The sequence below is a fragment of the Mustelus asterias genome, chromosome 9 (assembly GCF_964213995.1).
Source record: "Mustelus asterias chromosome 9, sMusAst1.hap1.1, whole genome shotgun sequence".
Taxonomy (NCBI): Eukaryota; Metazoa; Chordata; class Chondrichthyes; order Carcharhiniformes; family Triakidae; genus Mustelus; species Mustelus asterias.
The window spans coordinates 52,056,982-52,076,702 of record NC_135809.1 but is presented as its reverse complement, the minus strand read 5'-3'; the positions used below and the strand labels follow the sequence as shown (position 1 = coordinate 52,076,702).

The 19,721-nt window shown below is 43.5% G+C and overlaps 1 protein-coding gene across 3 annotated transcripts in view; it reads right to left on the bottom strand.

The window, feature by feature from the left end:
• Positions 1-10,180, bottom strand: part of LOC144498689 (protein FAM3C-like) — a 67,520-nt gene extending 57,340 nt beyond the window's left edge. Inside the window, exon 1 of one of the 3 annotated variants that reach the window (XM_078220191.1) lies at positions 9,724-10,180. The gene's annotated coding sequence lies outside the window, so the exon portion shown is untranslated. Of the gene's footprint in view, positions 1-6,607; positions 6,707-9,723 lie in introns of those variants that run through there. The other 2 variants (XM_078220192.1, XM_078220193.1) reach the window with 2 other exon arrangements.
• Between the last annotated feature and the right edge of the window lie 9,541 nt (positions 10,181-19,721).

Genomic DNA, 19,721 nt, shown 5'->3' with positions numbered 1-19,721 from the left:
ACTGCACGTCAAAATAGATCTTCGGGCTGGAAAGCAATTTGACACATCCGGATGATATGCAACAGCTTGCAAGTGCTTTCATTCTTGCATGTCCTTTCGTTCTTTTTTCCCTAACTGGTATGACTATATACATGTGGAGATGCCGGCGTTGGACTGGGGTAAACACAGTAAGAAGTTTAACAACACCAGGTTAAAGTCCAACATGTTTATTTGGTAGCAAAAGCCACACAAGCTTTCGGAGCTCCAAGCCCCTTCTTCAGGTGAGTGGGAATTCTGTTCACAAACAGGGCATACAAAGGCACAGACTCAATTCACATGAATAATGGTTGGAATGCGAATACTTACAGCTAATCAAGTCTTTAAGATACAAACAATGTGAGTGGAGAGAGCACCAAGACAGGCTAAAAAGGTGTGTATTGTCTCCAGACAAGACTGTCTTGTCTGGAGACAATACACATCTTTTTAGCCTGTCTTGATGCTCTCTCCACTCACATTGTTTGTATCTTGAAAACTTGATTAGCTGTAAGTATTCGCATTCCAACCATTATTCATGTGAATTGAGTCTGTGTCTTTGTATGCCCTGTTTGTGAACAGAATTCCCACTCACCTGAAGAAGGGGCTTGGAGCTCCGAAAGCTTGTGTGGCTTTTGCTACCAAATAAACCTATTGGACTTTAACCTGGTGTTGTTAAACTTCTTACTATGACTATATACAAACATAGTAATTGGGGAAATTAGGCCACTTGCCTGTTGAGCCTGCTCAGTCATTCATTAAGCTTATCACGGATCTGATTGTAACCACAACACCACATTCCTGCCTATACCTACATGGGCGGCATGGTGGCACAGTGGTTAGCACTGCTGCCTCAGTGCCAGGGACCCATGTTCAATTCCAGCCTCGGGTGACTGGCTGTATGGAGTCTGCAGGTTCTCCTCGTGTCTGGGTTTCCTCTGGGTGCTCCAGTTTCCTCCCACATTCCAAAGATGTGCTGGTTAAGTGCATTTGCCACGCTAAATTCTCCTTCAGAGTACCCAGAGTGTGGCGGACTAGAGGATTTTCACAGCAACTTCATTACAGTGTTAATGTAAGCCTGCTTGTGACAATAAATAAACTTTAAACTTTACACTCAATAACTTTTTAAGAATCTCTCTAGCTCTGCCTCAAAAATATTCAAATAATCTGCTTCCACTGACTTTTGAGGAAGAAAGTTCAGCAACTCTCAATCCTCTGAAGAAATGTCTCATCATCTTTCTCTGAAATGAGCAACCCCTTATTTTTAAACAGTGATCCCTAGTTCTAGATTCTCTAACAAGAGGAAATATTCTCTCCACATCTACCCTGTCGATACCCTTCAGGGTCTTAAAGGTTTTGATCAAGTTGCCTCTTTTCCCCAGGGTGGGGAAGTCCATAACTAGACAGCATAGGTTTAAGGTGAGAAAGGAGAGATTTAAAAGGGACCTGAGGGGCAACTGTTTCCACAGAGGGTGAATATGGAATGAGCTGCCAGAGGAGGTGGTAAAGGCGGGTACAATTACAACATTAAAAAAAGACATTTGGGCAGGTACATGGGTAGGAAAGGTTTGAGGGATATGGGCCAAACGCAGGCAAATGGGACTAGTTCAGTTTAGGAAACCTGGTTGGCATGGACTGAAGGGCCTGTTTCCATGCTGTATTATCTCTATGTTTTTATGATTACACAGCTGCATTTGGGTACAGTCATATAAATGTAGAGCCCATTAGGTGGGAGGGAAACTGCTACCATTGGACATATGGCATCCAGATAGAGACGGCACAGTTTATGTGGCAACAATGCCAATTTTCTAAAAATCTGGACATCAGAGTCAGGAAAATTCTCATTTCCATCACCTGCTTCTACTGCATTATCAGACTTGGATTTTTCCCAATCACATTAAGCTGCTAGGAAATGCATTCAAGGACACAGCTCTTACCTGCAGACACTTTCTTCAGTTAGTCCGGGGCTTTCCAGCTGATATGTAATTACTTCTCTGGCTAAGCAGATTGAACAGTTTGAGCTGGGCTCTAAGTAATAATTATTTACCCTTTGTTGCATACGATTACTCTCCAAGTAGTGGCTTACTTCCTAAATCAGGTAATGGAACAAGGAAAGGTAGATAGGGTGAAGATACAGCTCAGCCATTATCTAACTGATCAACAGATCGAATGGGTTGAATAGTCCACGCTATCATCCTTCTAAAACTTGTTCACCTTCTACAGGGTAAAAGACAAGGGAGTGTGATAGAAGACTCCCCACTTGCCCGAGATGAGTAAAGCTGCAGCAACATAATGGCATCTGCAGCAACACACTGCTGCATCACAGCACCAGGGATCCAGGTTCAATTGTGCCCTTGGGTGATTGTGCAAACTCCACACATTCTCCCCGCTTCTATGTGGGTTTCCTTCAGTTTCCTCCCAAAGATGTGCAGGTTAGGTGGATCGGCCATCCTAAATTGCCTCTCAGTGTCCCAAAATGTTAGGTTAGATGAACTAGCCATGGAAAATGTGAGAGAAGAGGGCCTGGGTAAGATACTCTGTCAGAGAGTCGGTGCAGACTCGATGGGCCAAATGGCCTCATCTGCACTGTAGGGATTCTATGAACACACAAGAACCGCAACACCATCCAGGTCAAAGCAAACCTACCATCTAAAATTATACATTTCCTCCAACAGCACACTGTGGTTGTGGTGTACAGAATCGACAAGACACACCACAACATGTCAAAGTTTCTTCAACAATTTCTAAACCCGCGAACTCCACCATTTAGAAGAACAAGAGGGCAAGAACACTGTTACTTGCAAGTTTCCCTTTAAGTTACACATCACCCTGACTTGGACATTTATCATTGTTCCTTCATCATCACTGGGCCAAAATCCTGGAATCCCCTTCGTAACAGCACTGTCAGTGTGCCTTCACCACGTGGACTGCAGTAGTTCAAGAAGGCAGCTCACCACCATCTTCTCAAGGGCAATTAGGGATGGGCAATAAATGCTGGCCTTGCAAGTGATACCCACATCCAGAAGAATAGTTTTTTAATAACGTACCTATGACAAGGTTGAGAGAGGATTTTAAAATAAAATCCTTGTGCAACATTTTGTGCAGAGTGAAATAACTGCTGTGATGTTCATGTATGAAACCTCCACGGAAGGATGCTCACTTGCAAAATCTTCACTCGGAACAATTAAAATTTAATCACATTTGAAAATGGTATTCCCAGGTCTCTCCTCCTTTATGTAGGCTGGCTGATTTATTTTTAAAAACCTAGCATAGGTGTACAGAACTCAATCAGTCGCTAACTTGGCTCCAAAGGTCAAAACCTTCAGTCAGAAAAACCAAGTGTTGCATCCCAGACCATCTCATCTGTGGCTCAGTACCTCAATTTACTCCCATTGCTACAAAATTGTTGAAAGTACTTGATAAAGGACATAAAGTCTCAATGAGGCCTGAACAATTCCCATCCACCATCACTCTCCTCCACCTGGCTGAACTTGTTCTATCTCTCAACAGCTTCTCCTTTAACTCATCCCACTTTCTCCAAATCAAAGGAATAGCAATGGGTACCGGTATGGGTCCTAGCTACACGTGTCTTTTTATGGGGTATGTGGAATATTCCTTGTTCCAGGCCTACCCAGGTCCCCTCCCACAGTTCCTTTACTGGTACATCGATGACTATTTTGGTGCCGCTTCATGCTCTTGTCCAGACCTTGAAAAATTCATCAACTTCGCTTCCAGTTTCCACCCCTCCATTGCCTTCACCTGGTCCATCTCAGACACTTCCCTTCCCTTACCTTTCTGTCTCCATTTCCAGCAATAGACAATCTACCAATATTCACAACAAGCCCACTGACTCCTACAGCTATCTGGATTACAGCTCTTCACATCCTACATCCTGTAAGTACTCCATCCCTTTCTCTCAGCTCCTTCGCCTCCGTCGCATTTGTTCCGATGATGCCACCTTCCAAAGTGGTGCTACAAAGAACAGTACAGCACAGGAACAGGTCCTACGACCCTCCAAGCCTGCGCCGCTCATGTGCACATGAGACCATTCTTTTGTATCCCTTCTAATGTGTTCCTTTTTCCTCAACCATCTACAGTTGTCAATGGGGCCCTCAACTGCGTGCGGTCCATCTCCCACGCCACGACCCTCGCCCCCTCCTCTCCCTCCCAGAACAAGGATAGAGTCCCCCTTGTTCTCCTATTTCGCCCCACCAGCCTCCACATGCAAAGCATAATCCTCCGCCATTTTCGCCAACTCCAGCATGATACCACCACCAAACACATCTTCCCTTCACTCCCTTCGTCAGCATTCCACAGAAACCATTTCCTCCAGGATCACCTAGACCACTCCTCCGCTATACCCAACACCTCTCCCATCACCCATGGCACCTTCCCATGCAATGGCAGAAGGTGTAACACCTGTCCCTTTACCTCTTCCATGCTCACCATCCAAGGTCCAAAACATTCATTCCAGGTTAAGCAGCGTTTCACTTACACCTCTTTCAATTTGGTCTATTGCATTCGCTGCTCCCAATGTGGTCGCCTCTATATCGGAGAGACCAAGTGTAGAACTGGGTGATTGCTTTGCCGAGTACCTTCAGTCTGTGCGCAATTAGGACCCTGACCTTCCGGTTGCTTGCCATTTTAACACACGATCCTGCTCCCATGCCCACATGTCTGTCCTTGGCTTGCTGCAATGTTCCAGTGAAGCTCAACGCAAATTGGAAGAACAACATCTCATCTTCCAGCTCGGCACTTTACAGCCTTCCAGTCTCAACATCGAATTCAACAACTTCAGATGATTTGCTCTACCCCACCTCCACCCCTCTGTTTTCATTCTATTTTATTTAACTTTTTACTGTTCTCTACCTTTTATTTCTTTCTTGTCTTTCATTTTTCTTCCCACTCTTTCCCCCTACTTTATGCCCCTTCCCTTACCTTTTCCCCCCTTTGCTTCTCCTTTTCTAAATCTTACCTCTGTCCCATCCATTTTCCCCTCCCCTTCCCCCAACATCTTCATTTTAACTTCTCTGCTGTTTGGCCATTCACACCCATTATTCTCTCTGTGGACAACTATTTACTGGTTTCCCTGGTTTCTGTGGCTATGACTCATCTTTCATTCCCTCACCCTGCAGTATAAATTCCTCTCACTTTCTATACCTTTTAGCTTTGACAAAGGGTCATCTGGATTCAAAACGTCAGTTCCTTACAGATGCTGCCAGACCTGCTGAGATTTTCCAGCATTTTCTCTTTTGATTTCAGATTCCAGCATCGCAGTAATTTGCTTTTCTAAAGTCTCAATGTGATGGTTAGGACAGATAACCAAAAGGCTTGGGGGGTGGGCTTTGAAAGTGAGATGAGGTTTGAGGACAGAGTCTCAAAAAGTAAACCTAAGCTGAAGGATTTATTATGGAGGGCAAGGGAGAATGAGACCTGACGTGTTCAACATGGTCCAACTAAAAGGCAATATTGCTCATTACAGAAGCTACTGGAGCACCAATCACCACCCTCTTCACCTTCATTCTGAAGATGCTTTAAAAATAGCTGCCAATGCCAAAATTACATTTGCAACCCTTGTATTTCTCTACATGCTGTGAAACAAGGTGTCTTCAATGCTGGAGGATATCCGGTTCCTATTTGAAACAATTTATCATTTCTTGCACATTGTGGATTACTTCTGGTATTAAAATACGACTTTGAATTCTGATCAATCCCTCTTCTCCCATTGAACACGAACGTTGCCTCAAGATAACATTCATAATTAAAAATGCAACACCAAAGGATTGTGCCTTTAACCCAAGATGAGTGCCAAGTATTAATGATTTCTTTAAGACATCCGTTCCATAGAATCCCTACAGGACAGAAGGAGGCAATTTCACCCATCGAGTCTGCACCGACAACAATCCCACCCAGGCCCTGTCCTCATAACCCCACCTATCTACCCTGCTAATTTCCCTGACACTAAGGGGCAATTTAGCGAGGCCAATCCATCTAACCTGCACATCTTTGGACTAAGCAATCCCACTTTTCAGAGTGAGACAGAACAGGAATGGTGACTGTTTTGAGAGACAGCAGCAGATGCTATTATGTGATTAAAAGCAATGTTCTTGATACTCCCGTGGGCCTTGTGATATGAAGGAGCAAGCTGAGCACTCCCCATGGCAGAGGGAGTGGCACTGCAAACTTTCTTTCAAAAAATTACTTACACCATATATCAGCACCATCTTACATTAGTTCCACAGTATAAACATGTTAAAAATTTACAGATCAGGGAACAGATGGTTAGGCTGATAGGGTTAGATGAAAACGGGTGGGAGGGAGGAGGCTTGGTGACGTACAAACACCAGGAATAGACAAGCTGGGCCGAATAAAAGGAAATGTACATTTACTTATGAAGTGCCCTTCACAATGACAAGTTGTCCAACACACTTTACACGGAAGTATCATTGAAGTCTACTCCCTGCTGTAGTATAAAGAAAGCTTGTTTCTGTGTTGTACATTTGACAATTCTTCCTTCAACTTGAACCAGACTGCAGCAGCAAAAATGCAGGAAATTATATGCTGTTTACATAATGAAAAAAATATATCCACTGACCAAATTGTCTGAAAGGAACTTGCAGGAAGATTATCTCCAAGGATGAAATAATGGTCCGCTTGCAATTGATGATGCTCATCACAGGATAAGAAACACAGGCTGCTTGAATACAAAGCCCAACCCAATAATTCACATTCCAGCCACTGAACTCAAACCTGCCTCACAGTAGTAGACCTCTACAAAGAAAACCTTTGAAAGCATTCATGCCACTGCACAGGTAACTGAGTTATAAATATTTCATTGACAATTAGTGTTGAGAGTTTATGTTCAAATTATATTTACATATCATAGAAACCCTACAGTGCAGAAAGAGGCCATTTGGCCCATCGAGTCTGCACCGACCACAATCCCACCCAGGCCCTACCCCCATATCCCTACATATTTACCCGCTAATCCCTCTAACCTACGCATCTCAGGACTCTAAGGGGCAATTTTTAGCATGGCCAATCAACCTAACCCACACATCTTTGGACTGTGGGAGGAAACCGGAGCACCCGGAGGAAACCCATGCCGACACGAGGAGAATGTGCAAACTCCACACAGACAGTGACCCAAGCCGGGAATTGAACCCAGGTCCCTGGAGCTGTGAAGCAGCAGTGCTAACCACTATGCTACCATGCCGCCACATATATTTGCATTGATACATTTTCCGTACGGAACAAAAATAACTTTGCAAAATATTTGGACTGTAATTTGGTAGTTTCTTCATGACAACATTTTAAAACAGGAGAGATATGACTTCTCAATCAGGTATTGTTTAATATTTCCTTGCTGCCTGTTTCACATGTTCTCCATTACTGATTTGTATGTTTGGTTAGAATCGCAGCATGCTGGCCTAGGCTGATGCATGAACTTACAGCTGCTACACTGACTGACAGACAAAATACGCTGGACTCAAAACGTTGTTTGGAAAACAACAGATGAGTAAATCTAAGACAGTGGTTGATAGAATATTCAATACTAAAGGCACCAAGGGATATGGGGATAGCTTGAACTAAACAGTCAGAGTAAATTAGCCATGATCTTCTTCAGTTGCCAGAGTCCCAAGAGTCAAACGACCACTCTTACTTCATAATGCCTGACCGACAGACACAATTGGGAAAGATGTTTATGAGCAATCTCCCAATATAATGAGATGTGCTTTTTGGATTGGCTCTGGGCTTAATAAGGCGTCTTCCATACCAGGGCTTGAAAAATTCAAAGTCATTTCAAAAGAACTTTGTACAGAAGACTGAGACATAGCTTTTTACTGTCAATCAGTTTGGGGTGTGACTTTTCATTACAAAAAGCTAATATCAAACATTAAAGAGACTGGTTGTGTAGGAGTGTAAAGTGGCAATAGCTGGTATTGGTCAGCACTGGGTAGTGCAGGGTCAAACAACCTTATAGGGGAATGTCAGAAAGCAGACTGGCTGTGTATTAAGTTGTGGGTATGAATCAAGAGCAGTATTGATAGCTACCTCACACAGAGGGCAATTAGCTTGTATGAGAAAATGTGGGATGGAAGCTCAATCAGACAGACCTCAATTAGGTACTCCAAAGGTAGGACAACTGGAAAAAAATTTAGGCGATGAAGTAGCCAGCTGAGGTCAGATTTCAGGAGAAAGCGGCAGCAAAGCCAGAGATAGGAGCAAAGTAAGCAGGAAGTTAACCGAGGAGAAGCCAAGCCAAGTTTCCAAATTACTAAAATAAACAAGTGCAATAATAAAACAATTTAAAAGGGATGATACAATTGCTCTGTGCTGTTTAAAGAAGAAATGTGGTTAAATTGAGGGGAATTAAATGCCCAACAAGGAATGCAAATATACGCTAGATATTTCAGTTTACAATTAAGACGTGCAACTCAGCAAGGTTCCTTCGACAGCACTTTCCAAACATGTGACCTCTACCACCTATAAGGACAAGTGCAGCTGATGCATTGGAACACCAGCGCCTGGAAATTCCCCTTCAAGCCACACATCACCATCCTAACTTGGAACTATATCATTCCGACATTGTAGTTGGGTCAGAATCCTGGAAATCCCTACCTAACAGCATTGTGGATGTACCTACATCACCACCACCTCAAGGACAATTAGGGATGAGCAATAAAAATGTTGGCTGTTCACAAAAGTGTCTTCTTGTTGCAACTGCCTGCTATTAACCAACTCCCACCACTTTGTAACATCGCTTTTGATATAATTAAGTTGAAATTCATGCATTTAACAATTCTAAAAAACAATTCAAAGGGATTTCAGGTCAGAACTAACCAGCGTATGTGCAAATCAACAAGAATTGAGAGGTAGGTGAGGTAACGATCTGGCAGGGATAACTGGCAAATATATAAGCTGGCACTGAAGCAAGTAGCGGGGCTACAGCCATAGTCAGGGCACAAAGTGAATATAAATCATAGGTGAGAAACACAGAACAGCTGAGCAGTTAGAAACAGACACAGCTGAGAGAGTGGCGAAAATCTGCTTCTGGGGGAAATGATTAACTGGCAAAGACTTTGGGAGTTTAAGGTTGCAATAAAATGGCTGAGAAAAGACAGACCCAAGAGCTGGGTGCAAACGGTTAAGTAAAAGAAATGCCAGAATAGAATAATTATGGCAAAAAGGAAACAGGGATTTGCTACCACCTAACAGAGAGGATGCTGGCTGGGAGTGTGTTACAGGCAGAGAACATGATCCACAAACACTCACACAATAAATATTTCACAGGCACTTGAAGGATGTAGATATTTAGTACAAAATGGAGAACTTAATGGAACAAAAGTCATCATCAACTCATTGCAACCAATCAGTCCCAACAAGGAGTTTGTTGATTTTGCAGAATATTATAGATACAAATTTTAATGCCACAGGATATCTTCCCAGATAAGGACCAAGTCAGGGTTTTTGGCCAAGGCAAGGTCTAGGATAAAGTTAAGGGTAGGGACCACACTATTAATGTGAGGATGAGGCGAGCTGAGCGGTAGTTGGGGGTCATGATGTTGACATTGGTGTTGTTGGGGTGGAGGATGGGGAACGCAGTCAGGCTGAGGGAGTGCTCAGGTAGACTGAGGGGCGAGTCAGGGCATTCAGCTGAGGGAGGGACTATCACCGACCGCACCAGGAGGTGCTCAAACCGTTACTCACCCTCTGTGTGTGCGGCTTCGCCCGATCCACAGCCCCGAGAGGTGGCCTCGATCCTATCGCTTCCTCCGTTAAAACCAGACTACGAATCAGCTCCGCACAGCGGCAACCGCCCGCAGAGAGAACCGACCTCCACTCGCACCGCCACCTACAGGGCACCAGCAGTCTCACTCGCCCGCCCCTTGCACCGTCACCTCCAGAACACAGACAGGACGACCCGCCCTCCGTCGGCACCGCCACCTGCAGGGCACAAGACAGACCCGCACGGCACCGCCACCTCCTGGACCACTCGCCCGCCACTGACACCGCCACCTCCAGGACACAGAGAGACCCGTCCTCCACCGGCGCCGCCACTTGCAGGCACGGGCAGGACCACCGGCACCTCCAGGTCACAGAGAGACCCGACCTCCAGCAGCACCGCCACCTCCAGGACACAGAGGGAACCACCCACCCTCCACAGAAAGAACCACCCATCCTCCACAGAGACCACCACCCGCAGGACACAGCGGGAACTCCAGCGAATGCTGGGAATCTGAAATAAAAGCAGCCAGGACATAATGAGGTAAAAAACAGTGCTGGAAAAATTGAGCAGCATCTGTGGAGAATAAACTGTGATTAACTCCAACGATGTCAATGGGGAAATCACTGACTGATCGCCCTGTGGGGCTGGTTGAGTATGAGTTCCCCTGGTAGCAATGCAATAGCATGTTCAGCTGGAACTCATTACCTGAGCCTTTTATAAGGCAGGCCCAGGACTGGGCTTGCTGAAAAGTAGTCCCAGGTAGGGACTGGTGTGTGTACACCACAGGAGTAGTTTTACTTTGCATTCTGTAATAAACTATATTTTGATTTGATTATTATTGTCACATGGATTGGTATACAGTGAAAAGTATTGTTTCTTGCACACCATGCAGACAAAACATACCATTCATGGAGAAGGAAAGGAGAGGGTGCAGAATGTAGTGTTATAGTCATAGCTAGGGTGTAGAGAAAGATCAACTATGTTTCTTTCCATTCAGGCTTCCTTAGTCACTACAGAAACACTTTGAGACTAGCATGGCTACTTCGGAATGTGTGAGGAGGGGGAACCTTTCTGTTTCTTTGTTGTAAAATGTGCTAAAGGATTCCAGCCAGGAAGAGCTACAGGTGTTATCAGGGAATTTAGGAATTTACTTTAAAATGAGTTTATTAACACTATTTACAGCAGATACAAAGTGAATTACAGGGAAGGCAAATCTCCCCTCAGGGATATCTGTCAGCTACCTACAGTACCTATAACACAATTGCTTGACATCAGTGCCAGGTCATCATGTGCCCCCATTGGCATAGCCATTCTGTTAACCCTTTATACTACAACTTTAGCCAGGATAAAGTCCCACTGCCCCAAGACGGGTCTTTTAAACCGTCCACCTCAGCACCCAGGAATTTGATCTTCAAATCTCAACCATTCTTCTTCCCATCGGATATTGATCTCTGCATTAACTCTGCTTCTCTCTTCACAGATGCTGCCAGAACTACTGACTATTTCCAGCATTTTACATTTTATTTCCGATTGCTAAATTGAAAACGGATAAGGCTTTGAGGAATGCAAAGATAGCAGGAAACAGCTTAAACAGGGACTTAGGCGGGCAAAAAGGGACCATGAAATGTCCTTGGCAGGCAGGATTAAGGAGAATCCGAAGACTTTTTATGTGTATATAAGGTAGCTAAGGAAAGGATAAGTCCACTCAAGGACAATGGAGGGAATTTGTGTGTGGAGCCAGGTGAGGTGGGTGAGGTCCTTAACAAGCACTTTGCATCAGTATTCACAAAGGAGAAGGATGTAGTGGATGGTGAGTGTAGAAAGGAGGATGTTGACATTCTAGGACATGTTAAGATAAAAAGGGAGGAAGTATTGGAGGTTTTGAAAAACATTAAGGTGGACAAGTCCCCAGGGCCAGATAGGGTCTATCCCAGAATACTGAGAGAGGTGAGAGAAGAAATTGCTGAGGCCTTGGCTAAAGTCTTTGTATCTTCTTTAACCACAGGCAAGATACCAGAGGATTGGAGAGTAGCTAACATTGTTCCTCTGTTTAAGAAGGGCAGAAGTGACAATCCGGGAAATTACAGGACTGTGAACCTTATATCAGTGGTGGGGAAATTACTGGAGAAGATTCTTATGGATAGGGTGTACTCACATCTGGAAGCGAATAGGCGTATTAGCGATAGGCAGCATGGTTTTGTGAAGGGGAGGCGTGTCTCACAAACTTGATTGAGTTCTTCGAGGAAGTGACAAGAAAAATTGACCAGGGCAGGTCAGTGGATGTTGTATACATGGATTTTAGTAAAGCTTTCGATAAGGTTCCTCATGGCAGGCTGATACAGAAGGTGAAGTCATATGGGATACAAGGTGAGCTGGTAAGATGGATACAAAACTGGCTTGGGCATAGTAAGCAGAGATTAGCAGTGGAAGGGTACTTTCCTAACTGGAAGTCTGTGACAAACGGTGTTCAGTGTTCCACAAGGATCAGTGCTGGGGCCTTTATATATATATATATATATATATATATGAGGAAAATGTAGGTGGTCTGATTAGTAAATTTGCAGACGATACGAAGATTTGGGGTGTAGCGGATAGTGAGGAGGATTGTCAGAGGGTACAGCAGGATATAAATCGGCTGGAGACCTGGGCCGAAAGATGGCAGATGGAATTTAATCCGGACAAATGTGAGGTGATGCGATTTGGAAGGTCTACTGCAGAAGGAAAGTATACAGTAAATTGTAGGGTCTTTAGAAATGTTAGCATGCAGAGGGATCTAGGTGTGCAGGTGTTCTCTGAAGGTGGCAACTCAGGTGGACAAGATGGTCAAGAAGGTGTATGGCGTGCTGGCCTTCATCAGTTGGGGCTACGAGTATAGGAAATGGAAAATCATGTTGCAGCTGTATAAGACTTTGGTTAGGCTGCATTTGGAGTAATGTGTACAATTCTGGTCGCCACACGACTGGAAGAATGTTGATGCATTGGAAAGGGTGCAGAAGAGATTTACCAGGATGTTGCCTGGTTTGGAGGATATAGACAATGAAAGGTTGAACAAACTTGGATTGTTTTCATTGGAGCGTCGGAGGATGAGGGGTGACCTGATAGACGTTTACAAGATTATGACGAGCTTGGATAGAGTGGATAGTTAGAGTCTTTTTCCCAAGGTTGAAGGGTCAATTACTCAGCGCCATTGTTTGAAAGTGAGAAGTGGGAAGTTTAAAAGAGATGTAAGGGGCAAGTTTTTCACACAGAGCGTGGTGAATGCCTGGAACGTGCTGTCGGAGGAAGTGGTGGAAGCATGTTCTATAACAAGGTTCAAGAGGCATCTGGATAGACACATGAATAGGCAGGGAATAGAGGGATACGGACCATGTAGAGGCAAGAAAATATTAGATTAGAGAGGCATGTGTCGGCACAGATTTGGTGGGCCGAAGGGCCGGTTCCTGTGTTGTACTGTTCTTTGTTCTTTGCTAGCATCCACAGCCTTTTTGTTTGTCCATCAGTATTCAATCCCAATGTGTACTGTGAAATAGGATTTATTGTAAACTACAATAAGTCAAAATGCCATACTATTTTACTCAGTTGAGGTTTGTTATAATAAACATGTTCATGAAAACACAATGCACTTACTTATGTGTTGCTTAATCTACCTTTGTAACCAGTGAAGGTATACTGGTTATACCTTCCAGGCCCCCAGCTCACCCTGTAGCCCAACATAATGATAACACATGGTAACCTCATTGGTTACATATTCAATACACAATAAAAGAATTATGATACCGTCCCTCTGGTTACACTAAAATGTCAGCATGTTCTTGCAAATGTTCACTGTGATATAATTGGTCTGTATATTGAGCATACAAAGAATGTGCTGATCATGTTAGGAATTCAGTCCACTTTATCTCAACTCCTACATTTCTGTTGACAATCAATGCCAACTTTGAGCTGTTTTTGCAATATCTGCTTCTGCAGTTATTCATTAAACCCTCCTAAGAACAATTGTCTTTATTCTACGTAACAATGCTCATCATTTTTCAGTTGCCAACATTACCTTCCATGGGTGGGAGAAGACAGTGAGTGGCGTACTAGCAATGTCAGTGTACAAGCATCTAGAGGTTTAGATCCCCACTCTGGGTTCAAATCCCATCATGGCAGCTGACGGAATTTAAATTCAATTAATAAATTTGGAATATAAAGTTAATCTCAATAATGGTGATCATGACAACTATCATCAACTTTTTTTTATTCATTCGGGAGGCAATGGCCTAGTGGTATTATTGCTAGACTATTAATCCAAAAACTCAGATCATGTTCTGGGTACCTGAGTTCGAGTCCTGCCACAGCAGATGGTGGAATTTGAATTCCATAAAAAATCTAGAATTAAGAATCTACTGATGACCATGAAATCATTGTCAGTTGTTGGAAAACCCATCTGGTTCACTAATATCCTTTAGGGAAGGAAATCTGCTGTCCTTATTTGGTCTGGCCTACATGTGAATCCAGAGTCACAGCAATGTGACTCTTAACTGTCCTCTGAACAAGTGCAACTAGGGATGCACAATTAATGCTGGCCAGTCAGCAATGCCTAAGTCCCATGAATGAATTTTTAAAAATTATGGGATGTGGATGTCACTGGCTGGGCCAGCATTTATTGCCCGTCTCTCACTGTCCTCCATTTCGAAGGAATTTGAGGGTCAACCACATTGCTGCGGATCTGGAGTCACATATAGGCCAGACCAGGTAAGAATGTCAGATTTCCTTCCCTAAAGGACATTAGTGAGCCAGAAAGGTTTTTACGACAATCGTTTCATGGTCATCATTAGACTTTTAATTACAGATTTTTATTGATTTCAAATTTCACCATCTTCCATGGGGGGGAATCTGAACTGTCTGGAGACAATACACATCTCTTTAACCTGTGTTGAATGCTCCCTCCACCCACATTGTCTGTGCATTTAAGACCTGGCTGGCTGTAGAGATTTGCATTCTAATCAGTATTCTGTAATTTGATTTCTGTGTCTGTGCCCTGTTTGAGAACAGAGACCACTCCATCTGACGAAGGAGCATTGCTCCGAAAGCTTATGGTATTTGCTACCAAATAAACCTGTTGGACTTTAACCTGGTGTTGTGAGACTTCTTACGGGGAATCTGAACCCAGATAACTCTATCTTGCCCTGGGTCTCTGGATTACTAGTCCAGTGGTAATACCACTACACCCTGCCTGGGTTAAAAACCCATCAGCCCACAGGAATGGCCGAACAAGCCACTCAGTTCAAAGGCAATTAGGGATGGATTACAAATGCTAGTCTTGCCAGCATTACCCACATTCTGTGAAAGAATCAAAGATGTATACAATAAGCTACTAGAAAGAGAAGATAGGGGAGCACATTTTCAGACAAATTAGAGAAGGATGCAAAACCTATAGAGTAGCGATAATTGGGAACTTGGCTTATAATACCATAAAGGGCAAAGAGAGGAAGAATTTCTGCAATGTGTATGAGAAGTTTCTTGATTTTCAAGCCCAACTTGGGAGAAAGAAGTGCTGGATCTCATTCTGAGGAATGGAGTGATCGTAGTTTCATTAGAGTTAGAAAACCTATGAGAAAGAGCAAGGAAAAATCAAATGTGAAAAAATCTGACTGGAGGAGAGCAACATTCAGTGAGTTGAGGAAGTATCTGGCCCTAGTGGAGTGGATTCAAAGATTGGCAGGTTAATCAGTCGAACAATGGGAAACCTACAGAGGAGATTGTTTGAGTACAGAGTAGGCACATTGCATTGAGGGTGAAAGGGTGGGAAGGCAATGGCCTAGTAGTATTATAGCAAGACTAGTAATCCAGAAACTCAGCTAATGTTCTGGGGAACCGGTTTCGAATCCTGCCATGGCAGATGATGGAATTTGGATTCAATAAAAAATATCTGGAATTAAGAATCTACTGATGACCATGAAACCACTGTTGATTATCGGAAAATCCCACCTGGTTCACTAATGTCCTTTAGGAAAGGAAATCTGCCGTCCTTACCTGGTCTGGCCTACATGTGACTCCAGAGCCACAGCGATGTGGTTGACTCTCAACTACCCTCTGAACATGGGCAACCAGGGATGGGTAATAAATGCTGGCCGGCCAGCCAGCGACACCCATGTCCCGTGAACAATTAGATCCTCTGAGGATGGTGAAAGATATAGAGATTTAAATGAAACAATAAAAGGATGCTTATGATAATTTTTTGTTCGTAAATCAGCAGGGACTATGTAATTGACAGTGTAAAGTGCTGAACTGAAAAATGAAATGGGGGGGGTGGGGGAAGTGAGTGTACTAAAATAAACCAGCTGGTAATATAAAATTAAATCCAAAAGCCTTAGTGAGAGTGCAGAGGATATTGACTAGAATTGTACCAGGGCTGAATGACTCCAGTTACACAGAGAGACTAGAGAAATTAGGGTTGTTCTTGGAAAGGAGAAGATGAAGGGAAATCATAAAGGATTTCGATAGAATAAGTAAGTGGAAATGGTTTCCACTGAGAGGAAGGTCAAAAACTGGAAGGTACTGATTTAAGATAATTGGAAAAAATTCTATGGGGGACATGAGGAAGAACATTTTTAGGCACGGGCTATTATGATCTGGAGTACACAGGCTGAAAGATTGGTGGAAGCAGATTGAATAATGACTTAAAAAAGGAAATTGGATAAATGCTTGAAAAGGAAAAGAAAAAGCACAGGGCTACAGGGAAGAAGTGGGATTAGTCAGATAAGTCTTTCAAAGAGCCAGCAGCAGAACGAGGGGGCCAAATGGCCACCTTCCATACTATATCATTCTATGATCCTGTGGTATAGCTAATACAAGTTACATGGGCAAAAACTCAAGATTATCCCAAGTTTTCCTGGATAAATCGTGATCTGTGACATCTTCCGCAAATTATGCAGTTCTGTGAACTTACTCAACTGTTTTTTGAAACAAGTGTAATCAGTGACCTCGGAAGTGGCACAATCTATGGTCTTGCCCCACCTATTTTAACAAAAACAGAGTCAGTGATGTCTGACTTTTTCAAGTCATTTCACTATGGTGAATTTGCTCACTTGAGAACATTATGTGAGCTATGACTATATGCAGTTGCTAAATCCAAGTTTTCAGGAGCATTCTGCAAACTTTTTAAACCACTTATTTGCCAGATAATTTGAATTACCCCAAAAGTCTCAGATTAAACAACTTGGGATGCAAAGTTTGACAACATTTTGCTTATTCCATAGGCTTGGGACTGGACAAAATGTTCAATTTCAACATTCACATTTCATGCCACAAGGTCACTGAGTAATGTTGTGCAACTAGTGTATCCTAAAGTCAAGGCTTGTCATCATATCATTGGGTGCAGCTGATAATGAAACTCTCAGTCCTGTGAGGAGTAAGGGGTTAACTAATAATAGCTACTGAGCATGTGCATCGGAGCAATGTCACAGTGATGTTACTCACAGAGAAGATGACAGTATCAACTCAGAGGGCAGAATTTTACGGCCTCGTTCGTCCCAAAACCGCAAAATCCCACCCGAGGTCAACAGACTTTTCCATGGTCTGCCCCTCGGCCGCTCCGATTCCCGTGGCAGGCAGGGTGGTAAAATTCCAGAATAAGAGTAGCTCCAGCTCTGCCTTGGTCTTATTTAAGCTATGAAAATAGTTAGCATGTAAATAAATGTGTTTTGAATAAAGGATCATTGCATCCAGCAAGATCTCTTCTAGAGTAAGAATCTTACAGGTCCAAAGATATGACCATAATAACAGATGGTGGCAGCAGTGACGATACCCACAGAGAAACAATAGGAACTAGTGGGGAAAGCCTCAAATGAAGCCCAGTAACAGTGCAGCTCAGCAGGTAAAGGACTTTGAAGGCAAATAATGGTAGCAGTTCAGTGACAGGCAATACAGCGTAGGAAAAGACAACCTTCACTCTGAGTGAAAAATGGCTATAACTTTATTCCCCCCCAAAATTCTTTCAATATATTGAGGGCCCGAGAGAGGCTGAGCAATGACAAAATTGGCAAAGATATTTTACCTCATACTGCAACACTTAAGGTCTTGCCAATAAAGAGAACAAAGATCAAGTTAGCAATGTTGGGAGCATAACAGATGATGTGCTGGCCAGCACAGAAAGACAGCCTCTTACGAAGATGTCATTGGAGCCTTTGGCTCATACTTCATCAAAATAGTAATTGAGAGAGCAAAGTTTAATTGGCGCAGTCAAAAACAGGGTGAAAGGATTAACCCGTTCATCAATGAGTTGTACTGCCTAACCAAAATTTGAGAGTATCGAACTCAAAAAGATGATGTTCAGAGATAGAATATTTGTTGGCATTTTAGATGAGAATCTATCTAATTTCTTACAATTTGGGGAAAACCGAAATTCAAGCAAAGCTGTACAATTGGCCAGCCAGTCAAAAGGTGAAGGCAGAATAAGGCTTTTGTCAGATGTGAGGGAAGTTGTTCATTTGTGGGTTGTAAAGGCCAAAATATAGCAAGGCAGCAATCAACGAAACACCCAGAAAAGGCATCAACCCCCATTTTCTAACGTTCTCACTGTGTGGGAAGAAAGTCCATGCGCCATAAGAATACTCCATCTGAATTTTACAGCTGTGGAAAGTTAAGCCATTTATAAGACAATCTGTTAAAATAGGCTTATCCAACACAAAGCCTGTGAACCACTACACAGCCTGCCAGGCCTCTCTAATCTGGCCTGTGTAAAAATGTCAGTAAGTGAATTTGAAGATTTTGCAAAGAACTGCCCCTCCAAACATAGGCCGTTTCTCTCCCGCATTTGCTGTTGATAGAATCACTAGTGAACCAATCAGCAGCAGGTGTGGGAGAGAACCAACCTTTGATTGGAGCAGCAGCTTTCTTCACTCTGAAACCTGGAAATTTGGCACAACACCAGTGGTAAGTCTGCTGTGAAAGGAAGGGGATTTTTATGGTGGGGAGAAGGGTCAAGGTGACTGCTGAATGGGGAGAAAGTGGCTGCCAAGCACGGGGGGAAGGGAGCATCTATCATGAAGAGGAGAACACTGCCTGCTGGCGGAGTTGGGAGGGAGACACTGGCTGTTGGTGGGGATGGGGGAGAGAGGCACTGGCTACTGGTGGGGGTAGGGAGAGAGAGACAATGGCTGCTGGTGGAGGTGGGGGAAGAGAGGCACTGGCTGATGGTGGGGATGGGGAAGAGAGACACTGGCTGCCAGTGGGGGTGTGGGAGAGACACTGGCTACTGGTAGGGGTGCAGGAGAGACAATGGCTGCTGGTGGGGGGAGAGACACACCGGCTGCTGGTAGGAAAGTTTGAGAAACTGCCTGAGAATTGCCGTCTAGGATTGTGCAATTGGCAGATACACAGCCCAGCCTTGGTCCAAGAATGTCGAAACAGCAAATTTGGGCTCTCCAATCTCACTGGATGGTGGTTAGAAGTGGAAAGCTGACTAAACCTCTTTAGCCAACAGCACTCATGTTAACTACAGCACCTTCACTATGGCCCCATTTCTGTTGAGATAACTGAGCATAGCCTGAATCCTGGTTCTGCTCTATATAGCTCAATATTTAATACATACCATAGTCAGCACTTTCAGGTGAACCTGCACACGAGGAGTCCAGTTTCTGATATCCTTAAGTATATTTTTACAGATTTAAGTAATTCAATATGAATGATTCCACTGTAATTCCTACAACATTAAAGCCCTGGAATATTAGCGATGGAATAGAGAAAGAAGTGAAAGATATGCTGTTTGGGTTAAATCAGGTAGAGGTTGGAAGAGGCTTGTGTGGAATATAAACATGGGCACATATGTAAATATCTAAAACTAAATGTTAGACCAGTTCAAATGCCCATGTCATTTGTTTAAGTCGCAAGTGAGATTTAGGGTAATTTTTCTGGTAAAGTTTTATATATTTAGCCTTTCTTGTGGCCCAGAATTTGCATTCACAATAGCAGCTGTGACATTAGCCACTATTGA